Source organism: Cibotium barometz, chromosome 2 (genome assembly GCF_041138505.1).
Source record: "Cibotium barometz isolate CiBa-2024 chromosome 2, ASM4113850v1, whole genome shotgun sequence".
In the NCBI taxonomy this organism is placed as follows: domain Eukaryota; kingdom Viridiplantae; phylum Streptophyta; class Polypodiopsida; order Cyatheales; family Cibotiaceae; genus Cibotium; species Cibotium barometz.
The window spans coordinates 49,656,706-49,667,693 of NC_141047.1; positions in this window are offsets into that span (position 1 = coordinate 49,656,706).

Consider the following 10,988-nt stretch of genomic DNA (forward strand, 5'->3'; position numbering starts at 1 on the left):
CTTCCTATGGAGTGACAATCCCATAGACAAGGTCGGCACAAATATCAATCCTACCATGGAGTGACAGTCCCATGGATAAGACGCAATCCTGGTCATACACGGGTGGCAGCAAATAGGCTTCCGTCCATATGGCACAATATTGGTCACACACGGGTGGCACACAATTGGTTCCTGTCCATGTGACACCAAATGACTGACCCTTTCACATGGGGCACTGGCTTGGCCACATGTGAACATGGTACAAATCTGGCCGCTCTATGGAGTGATAGTCCCATAGAAATGGCTCTAGAAATGGAGATGGACCAAATGGTGACATTCCCCTTGTCCTCGATGGATCTGATATCTGTATGGGCAGGAGCAAGCCGACTCTCAATCCACGGGCTATCGGGGAAACTCTCTTGAAGATGCTGGAGAGAAGAAAGACCACTCCGAATGCTCCTCTCCTGCTCACGAAATCCTTCCAATCTGCTCTGTGCTGCCTCTTGCAAAAAGCTGCTGATCTCTCCAAGGCCTGTATAAAAGGTGCACGTGGCAGAACCCGAGATAAAATCCAGTCCTGCCCATATCTGCTCTATCCTGCTGTGTAGATCTTAGGGTCTTCTATGAGGCTGTCCGGAATCCTAGTGCTTACATGCATGTCTTGCCAAGGACAGATTAATTGGAGCATGATCAGAGAAAGTGTTACCTGCCAAGATGCCAATCATGCCTGCGTGACCGCAGGCCCGCACTCATCCACATAGAATCTATCAAGTCGAGAGAGGTTGGGGCGGGTGCTCGTCCTATCGGATTGCGAGAAGCATAGGCTCCCGGGGCTGCACCCAAACTCTGACAGATGCCAAGGGTCCTGTCCCCTGAGTGCCAAGATCAACTCCTCCCATGCAAAGTACTCTGTGCTTGAGATTGTAGCCGTGCCTCCTCTGAGTCTGTCCTCTGCTGACTCGATCATGTTGAAGTCTCCACCCATGCACTAAAAGTCAGCCTGAGGAAGGGCCTCACGGACTGTGCTCCACAAGGTGGCTCTATGTGCTGCGACGGTTGGGGCATAAACATTGAGGAAGCCCACATAGTCCTCTCCAATCCTAATGATAATCCACTGTGCTCGCCTAGTGACTATGACACCTCAACCAGCCACCACTGCCGGCAAGAGCTGCTTTTGACAGTAATACAAACTCCTCCTTGCGTCCTGGAGGGGCTGAAAGAGGGAGACCAAAAAGTGTGATTCTTGCCTGGTAAAATCTTCCCACAGCGATGGGTATGCCCCTCGGAAAGATGGCGCTCCTGGAGAAAGAGAATGTCGATGGGTCCCCCAACTATAGCTCTATGAAGCTCTCCTCTGAGGACGCCTCGCCTCTGAAAACAGTGAGCCCCCCCCCCCCCCCCCCCCCCCCCCCCCCCCCCCCCCCCCCAAAACCTTGAATGTTCCATGAGGCTATCCGCATATCAATCTCTGTGGGAGGCGGAACTATCGGAACTGCCCTCCACTCAAAGAGGCTTGGGCGTGGGTGTAACTACTTCCTAATTTCTCGGGATTCATATTGTAAATTCTATATTATCCATGGACATGGGTGTGGACACTACATGTAGCCATGGAATGTTTATGGTTAAGCTTCCCATGTATGTGTATGCTAGCTGTATCTACGAGATCCTGGCTACATAGAAGCATGTTAAGTATTTGATGGATCTTGGAGAACCAAATGCAATACATAATGCCATGGATATTTGATGGATCTTGGAGAGCCAAATACCATAGTCCTTGTAAATATCAAGTACATATAAATAGATGGGGCTTCTTCCAAAATATGCGTTTAAATGCATACATTTGTGTGCATGGATTATTTTTATTTGCGTGTATTGTTTTGTTTGCCTGGACAATGCTTGTATTTTATTGCATGAGAAGCTCATGGATCTGGGGACGCCTGGATTACACCCATGGGTTAGTATGTTGCATAACTTGTCTTCAATTAACTTGTATTGATGGATTTGTACAGGAATAATTGGCATTTTGAAGGCAGTCCACTCTTTTGCGGGTTTTCTATCTCCATGCATGCATGCATGACAGTCTAGCTAACTATGGTTGATAAACTTCTTCTCCATGATGAGAAATGTTCATGCATGGTCAAAAATCCTCATGCAAGTCACATGCATAGTTAGAAACCCCCATACATGTGACATGCATGGCCAGAAATCCTCATGCATGCGACATGCATGGCCAGAAACCCCCATGCATGCGACATGCAAGCTTTTTCAGTTACATGCATGCATCATGCAATGCTTTATCTTTTCATGCATCTAAAAGTGTGCCATGCAAGCTTACTTTTCTTAAAAGTAAAGCATGCAAGCTTACTTTTCTCCAAAAGAGTCATGCAAGCTAGTTAACTCAAAAGAAAAAGATAAAAAGTAAACTTTTCCTCCTCTTTTAGTTACACGAGTTGCTACTTTGCTAATAGCCATTCTTTGATCCAAAAGTCTTGCACAAACCTCTCCCTGCCACATCTTTTCATGAGCAATAACCTTCACTCCTTCTCTTCATCTAGGTGCCTCCTTCTAGGCTGAATAGAACTCTATAAATTCAAAGTTCCAGCCTCATTCAAGACACTTCTTGGCCTTTGTTTATTGCTCTATCTAATACAATTATTGTAGAGTATTTTTCCAGCCATACCTCTCCAAAACACCTAGAAGTTGGCTGAATTCTGATTTTGAGAATTGAAATTCTCTATTCAAGTTAGAAGAAGAAGAAGAAGACAAATTCTAAAGATTGAAGCTGTGGAAGAATCATCTTGTCTCCGGTTGCTACAAGTTCTATGCGGGAGAACCCTGAAGTGCTGGGCATTTTCCTAAGGCTGATTTTCAACCACTAGATGGTTGATCTCATTGAAGTTAAGCTACATTTGCAGAAATCGGGATTGCTGGGCAATCTTAGTGAAGGGTGCTGGGCACCATATTGCTAGCTTGTAGCTGGGCTACTTGTGCGCAAATATAGTTTTTGTAAGTTGTTTTCATGTTCAATCATTTTGGAAGAAATGGTGGTGTATGGCTGGGCCAAGCCACCCGTTTTATGTACTTGTAAAATTCTTACTCCCTTAAAGGCAATACATATCCTTCAAAAGGGAGGGGGACCAGCCCATTTCTTTTTAGTACTTGCACATTGTATAATCAATTGTTATGGCTATGTATGTGGGATATGGCAGTGATCAAAGGATGATAAATCTTGTGATTTTAGTACTTAATTCTGTATAGCCACGCTCCCGTTTGTGACAGTGGGTTTCGACAGGGAGTAATCACAATCACTCCTGAGGCGAAGGCGCACCAGGTGGGCGCGGATCTTGTCCTCCATGTGTCGCCGCTGTGTCCAAGCGAGAGTAGGCATACTCTAAACTCAGTGATCACAATGAAGGTATCTGTAAGAGGGGGGGAGGGAGATATGAAGGAACACAAAGAGCAGCACCGCTAGGCTAGAGGACACCACCTCCCCGTCATGATCTCTATGGCTTGAGCCTCCCAGCTCCATCCAAGCGAGGGGCCAGAGATGGGTGAGCACATTGGTGATGCGCAGATCATGAAAATGGTGGGAGAGCTCTACTGCCTGTCCCTGGATGGCGGCATCCACCGATTTTGAATCCCACTCCGTCCTCGGGGCTGCACTCAAGGGAAAGGAGAAGATCATTGCGCCACTCTCTAGCGTGGATGGTGAAGGAGCTCAGCTGTTAGGGTTAGGGTTTGGAGGGTACTTCACCAAGAAACGTGAGTGACAGAGAGAGGAACACGACTTCTCTTGTATTGAGTAGTGATAAAATGAAGTACAATAGCCACATAAAGAAGTGACCTAAAAGGTGTGTTCACATGGTCCGGCCATAAAGTGTGCCAAGTGGACCAAATCACTTATAAACTATTATAAGTGGAACTAAGCTAAAACTGGGGAAAAAACCTCCACTAACTGAAGTAAAAAGTGCCCGAGTAACCTACTGATGATCACTAGCACTCCTCTGGGTGCATACACAGCATAAAACCCAACAAACCCCCCTGGAGTGATATGTGATCACTGTACATCATCCACCAAACGGAAACAAATTCAAAGTAGTGCGGAATGCTTCGAATTTCGGACGTGGTAATGCCTTGGTGAAGATGTCTGCCACATTCTGATCTGTAGGACAGTAGATTAGACTGATATCACTTGCCTGGAGTCTCTCTCCAACAAAATGATAGTGAATCTCAATGTTTTTCGTGCGAGCATGAAACACAGGATTCTTGGCCACGGCAATGGCACTCTGACTATCAGTATAGATAGGTGTAGGCTCCTCCACTAAAATATCCATATCAGTCATGAGACGACGCAGCCAGACACACTTAACGGTAGTAGTGTAAGCTGCTCTGTACTCTGCCTCACAAGACGAAGTGGCCACTGTGGTCTATTTCTTGCTTAGCCAAGAAATATACATGAAGAGCCAAGAAAGAAACAATTTCCACTAGTGGAATGGTGTCGACATACGGGATTGAGGAGCAAATGTCTCCTCATAATCAATGTCCTTCTTCTGTGCATAGCCCTTTGCAACTAGATGGGCTTTGTACCTGTCAATGGATCCATCTGCATGTCTTTTCAACTTATAGACCCACTTAGTACCAATAGCTTTCTTGCCTTTGGGCAAATCAACCAAATCTCATGTTTGATTCTTTTTAATAGAATCAAGCTCATCCTGCATGGCTTTGTTCCAATGCACATTGTCTCGTGCATCCACAAATGAATCAGGCTCATCATCATCCTGTAAACTGGCTGCCATAACCATATTCAAATCCATGATGTGTGCATGCTCATTGGTCCGTGTCTCCCTACGAGTACGGCCAGCAAGAGGACCCTCTAGATGGCTGTCCTGTAATGTCCTCAAATACCATCTAGGTATGTGTCTGACCTGTGGAGCCTGCTGCCCCATATTTGGCTCAACTACTGGCTCAATAGCCTACTGAATTTCTGCACCATCTTCATGATTAGCTGGCTGTCCTGTACCCTCATGGGTTGGATCACCAACTGTGGAATGAAACTCCATAGGTAGTAGACCTTCGAACACATCATTTTCAGCCTGATTTACATCATAACCAGCCATGGATATTTCTGATTTTTCATCAAAAATCACATCCCGACTAGTGAATATCTTCTTGGATAGTGGGTCATATAACCGGTAGCCCTTGCTCTCACGGCTATACCCAACAAAAATACATTTTGTGGCTTTATCATCCAACTTCCTCCTCAACTCTTTGGGTATGTGTGCATATGCAAGACACCCAAAAGTACGAAAATGTGATACCGAAGGCTTGCGGCCATGCCAAGCCTCAAAAGGAGTAATGGAAACCAATGCCTTTGTGGGACATCGATTTAAAATATGACAAGCACACATAACAACTTCCACCCAAAAGATATGTGGTAGCTTCTTTGCCTTTAACATACATCTGGCCATCTCCATGAGTGACCGATTCTTCCTTTCTGCAACCCCATTCTGCTGTGGAGTATAAGGAGTAGTATATTGATGTTTGATACCTCTACTCTCAAGAAAAGAATTCAACATGTGTGACACATAACCTTGCATCCTGACTCTGTTTTAGCAAGTGCTACAAAGGCCAAAAATGCATCATATACCTGTGATTTCTGTGTCAACGGATAGACCCAGCATATACGAGAGAAGTCATCAATAAATGTAGCAAAATAGAAGCAACCTCCTAATGACTTCGTCTGCATGGGACCACAAAGATCACTGTGTATAAGCTGCAACTTTGCAGTTGCTCGTAGAGTTTGATCACGTGGGAAGGAAAACCAATGCATTTTTCCCAAAATACATCCTTCACATATGTGATTTGGAGGCTTCTCCATAAGAGGTAGGTCTGTCAACATGTTATGTCGCTGCATAAGCATAAGACTACCAAAATTTACATGCCCCATGCGAGCATGCCATAACTCCGCATCAACCATAGCTGGAGTAAGAGTGAATGCATTATAAGCAGACTGATGCACTGGCTGAAATGCAACCAACTGAGAAAGTCCATGACATAATGTACCAGTAAGCATCAAGGTCAAAGAATTAGCTTTGTCTCTGACCATGCATTTGTCATCATCAAAGTGGACTTGCATACCACACTGTGCTAAAGAAGAAATGGACAACAAATTCTTCTTTTTCCCTGGTACATATAAGGCATCTGTAAGGCGAAGAATAGAGCCATCAATGGCTGTGAGCTGAATCTCCCCAATGCCACGAACTGGATATGAAGCATTATTGGCACACTGAACGGTTTTGCCAACAGGGGCAGGGCCTACATGACAAAAGAAATCCCTGCGAGATGTAATATGCTTTGAAGCACCACTATCAAAATACCAAGTACATGCATTCTCTGTCACACTGAGTGCCTATGAAGACCAAGAGGCATCATAGCTGCATGTGTAGAAACAGTAATCCCTGTCCTCAACAAAAGAAGCAGTCTCCGGAGGAGCTTTAAAGGCATCATTTACAGTCATTCCAGATTCCTTTGCCTTCTCTTTGGCAATCCTCTTCCTACACACTGTGATGTAGTGACCTGGCTTCTTACAGTAATGGCATTTGCCCTTCTTCTTGGGCTGTCCATCACCTTTCTTGGTATCCTGAGATGAACCACCATCACCTGAATTGTGATTTGAACTCTTTGGCTGAGATTTGCCTTTCCCTTTTTGACCTGTCGTAAATGCTTGTTCAGCCTTTGTGTTCATATTCTTCCTGATTTGCTCTTCTTGTAGCAAGAGAGCAACAAGTTCCTGATACTTAAGGGGCTCAACAGCATTCCTCATGCTGAGGTTCAAAGAGGTATGAAAAGCCAAGTACGATCTTGGCAAAGAGTTTAAGATGGTGGATACAAGCTGTGTCTCAGGAATAATCTCATCCACATTGATGAGTTGCTCTCTCAAATCCTGCAGCTTATTCAAGTGGCTAGACATATCATCTCCTTCATGCATTTTCTGATTTTCCAGCTCTCTTTTCAAAAACGAGCTCCGAGCCTAATTACGAGCAGCATACATCTGCTCCAAAGTCACCCATGTATTCCGTGAAGAGCCAGCTGAACGAATATGAGGTATAATAGACCTCTGTACTGACAATGCAATAAGTGATAAGGTTTGTGCATCTCTGGCATCCCATGTCTTCTGAGCATTTGTTCTTTGAACAGGCAGAGGCTGACCTGGTGCCTGTGCCTATTGTCCTCTTCCACGAGCACCCGCTTGGGGAGGAGTCTCTGGAGCCAATGGACCTGGACGTGGTTCATCACCACTAACAAAATCCCAAAGACCTTTTGTCACGAGCACATTTCTCAGCATAAAACTCCACAAGGAGTAAGGAGTAGTTCATGCCGTCCAACTTGTCTTCCTTAGACAAATACGTGAATACATCACTCGGCTGTTGATTTGCCATTATGCCAATGCACAATGTTGTACCTGTGTATCAAAAAACCCAATAGCAACAACCCTGAAAGCAACTGTACTTCACTGAATACAGCTAACCCAAATATGCCTGCACTCTCAATCCTCTGAATGTGCAACACAATGCACACTGACTGAGTAGAGCAGCAAAAATGGCTTACATAGTGCCAAAATGCCCAAAAATGCCCAAAGTTACTGCACCCAAAACCTTGCCGAAAACCTGTAGAGATTTCTTTGCAAGAAAATCTGCCTGTATCTGCCAGAAAATTTTCACAGAGAAAATGTCCAAATTTCAAAACTTGTAAAGCTTACCACAAATGTGACTTTTGCAGGTACAAGTCGACTGTTTGCTGTACGGAACAATAGACAGGTACAGGTCGACTGCAGGCTGTTCGAAACAACTGCACGGAAACAGATCGAATGTACGGCGACTGTACGGAACATGTACACGCAGCAGATACGGTACGGAAACAGCTGTCAACAGGTCAGTTGCAGGTATGCGCAGCAAGTACTAGACTGCTGTACGGAGCAGGTACAGTTGACTGTACGGCTATAGTACAGAGCAGGTACGAATCTGTAGGTACTGTGCGAACCTGCTCTGCTCTACGGAACTGTTGCTGGCGTCTGAGCTGCAGAGTTCTGAATAGAACTGGTCGCGTGCAGGTGTTGTACGGAGCTGCAGGTTCTGCAGCTGACTGCGAATGGTATGGACAGTTGACAGCTGGGCGATGAACTGTACGGACAGTTGCACGTGCTGTTGGTCGCCTGCAAGTTTTGTACGGAACTGCAGGTACTAGGCAACTATGTATGGACAACAGCAGGGTACTGATGGCTGGGTGAACCTAGGTGCTCTGATACCAAATGAAGGAGCTCAGCTGTTAGGGCTAGGGTTTGGAAGGTACTTCAGCAAGAAACGTGAGAGGCAGAGAGAGGAACACGACTACTCATGTATTGAGAGTGATAAAATGAAGTACAATAGCCACATAAAGAAGTGACCTAAAAGGTGTGTTCACATGGTCCGGCCATAAAGTGTGCCAGGTGGACCAAATAACTTATAAACTATTGTAAGTGGAACTAAGCTAAAACTGGGGAAAAAACCTCCACTGACTGAAGTAAAAAGTGCCCCAGTAACCTACTGATGATCACTAGTACTCCTCTGGGTGCATACACAGCATAAAACCCAACAGGCATGACTTTCAATCATAACCTTGAGTGGCGCACACAATTTACCATGCATCAACAAAAACCCATCTCTAAGAGTATAATGATCATGCCGCTGACCCTCAGACATCTGATCATACAACCTTTCAAAGTCCTCATCATGGGCATACTGCTCTTTCATTTCATCAAGCTCATGATGATAAGCAAGTGAAACGGCTGAGACCTGTGGCTTGCGTGACAAAGCATCTGCCACAACATTCTTTTTGCCTTCCACATGCACAATCTGGAAGTGGAACATAGACAAAAAGTTGGCCACATCGCATACGCTTCTCAGAAAGTTTAGTTTGAGGAAATAACGCAAGGTCTGATGATCTGTCTGCACAGTGAAATCAGCCCCAAGCAAATAGTGTTTCCATGTAGAAAGAGCATGAATTACAGCCAACATCTCTTTCTCATAAACTTGTAAATGCTTCTCGGCATCCTGCAATATTCGACTCTCATAGGCTATCACATGTCCGTCCTGCATGAGAACTGCCCCAATGCTGTTTCCACATGCATCACATTGGACAACAAAATCCTTTTGGAGGTCCGGTAATACAAATACTGGATCCGAAGTAAGCTTTTCTTTAAGCTTTTTAAAGGGTGTAATTTCCTGATCAGCCCATCTAAAGGGAGTTGCCTTCTTTGTTAAGGCATGAAGGGGCGAAGCAATTTCAGCAAAATACCGTATGTACCGCTTATAATAGGAACATAATCCCAAAAAGTTGCGTACATCATGCACAGTCCTCAAATCTAAAAATTGCTTCCACCTTCGATGGATCCACATGGACTCCATGCTTAGACACAATATGCCCCAAGAAGTGTATCTCTTGCAAGAAGAACTCACTCTTCTTGCCATTGATAACCAGCCTATGGTTTCGGAGTTCTGCAAACACAATGGCCAAATGCCTTCTATGCTCCTCCTCAGTTTGTGAATGCACAATCATATCATCAAAGAATGTGTCCACAAACGCTCTATGAGGCCTGAAAATCCTGTCCATCATTCTGGTAAATGTGGCAGGTGCATTTGTTAAACCAAAGGGCATAACCAAGAACTCATACAATCCAAACGTGGTTCGAAATGTTGTCTTATGCACATCCTCGGGTCTAATACGTATCTGATGATACCCGCTTTTCAAGTCTATCCGACTAAAGACTGTGGAGTCCTGTAAGCGGTCCAAAATGTCATTTATCCTCGGAATGGGGAATCGATTCTTGATGGTATTCTTGTTCAGCGCCCTGTAATCAATACACATGCGCCAAGAACCATCTTTCTTTTGCACTAAGAGTACAGGTGAGCAAAAGGGTGATGAGCTAGGCTGTATCAACTCTTTATTCAACAGCTCCTGTACCTGACTCATAATTTCTTCTGTTGGGCTGCAGTAACACGGTACGGCGGTCTATTTGGTGGAGTACTGCCCAGAATTAGATCGATGGCATGATCTTCTGGCCTTTCCGGAGGAAGTTCTCCTGGCAATGACTCGGAAAAACAATCTTGGAACTCACATAAGAAATCAATCCTGTCCTTATCTAACGTAGACAAATTAGACTTAGACTCATCATCTTTTGCATCCTTTACATAAATCAAGTACGCGGAAAGATGCTTTTTCATTACTGATGAAATTGCTGAAGCTGATAATAGGAACAGATTTCGCTTTTAGCTTTACATCCAAAACATGTTCTTTCCCTCTATGAGTCAAAGTAATTTTCCTATTGTATGTATCCACCACCGCATGTACTCTGTGGCACCATGGCATTCCCAACAAAACATCACATCCATCAAGTGGCATGATGAAAAACTCTTCGCTGTCCACATAACCCTACAAATGAAGCCTGAGCTTCCCAATAATAGGAGTGACGGGTTCTGCATACCCAGGACAAGCCATGTTAGCCTCATATAAAGGCTCCATCTTCTCTGCACGGATCCCCAATCGGCCAGCCAAATCCGGTGAAATAAAGTTGGCTCTAGGACTTGTGTCAAAGAATATTAAGGCATTTTGATCTCTCACTTTGCCCCATGCCCTGCACAACTCAGTCTCTTCACCACCTGGCTGTTCCCCAACAAGATCAGAAACTAACCCTGCAGAAGGTTTTGGTTTCTTTGACTTGGGCTCTCCTTTGGTGTCAGAGTTCTTTTGGGACTTTCTCTTAGGACAATTAAAAGACATATGTCCCTCTTCTGTACAGTAAAAACATTTCTGAGCATCCATCAAAGCCTGTCTCTCCTCAGGAGTTCTCTTGGGCATTGGCAACTTCAAATACCGCTTCTCTGTAGACCCTTTTGCATTACGCGAAGCATGCCCTGACTTTTCAGATTTCTTGCTTGAGCTTTTACTGCCTTTCAATCCAGATGAGACTCCAG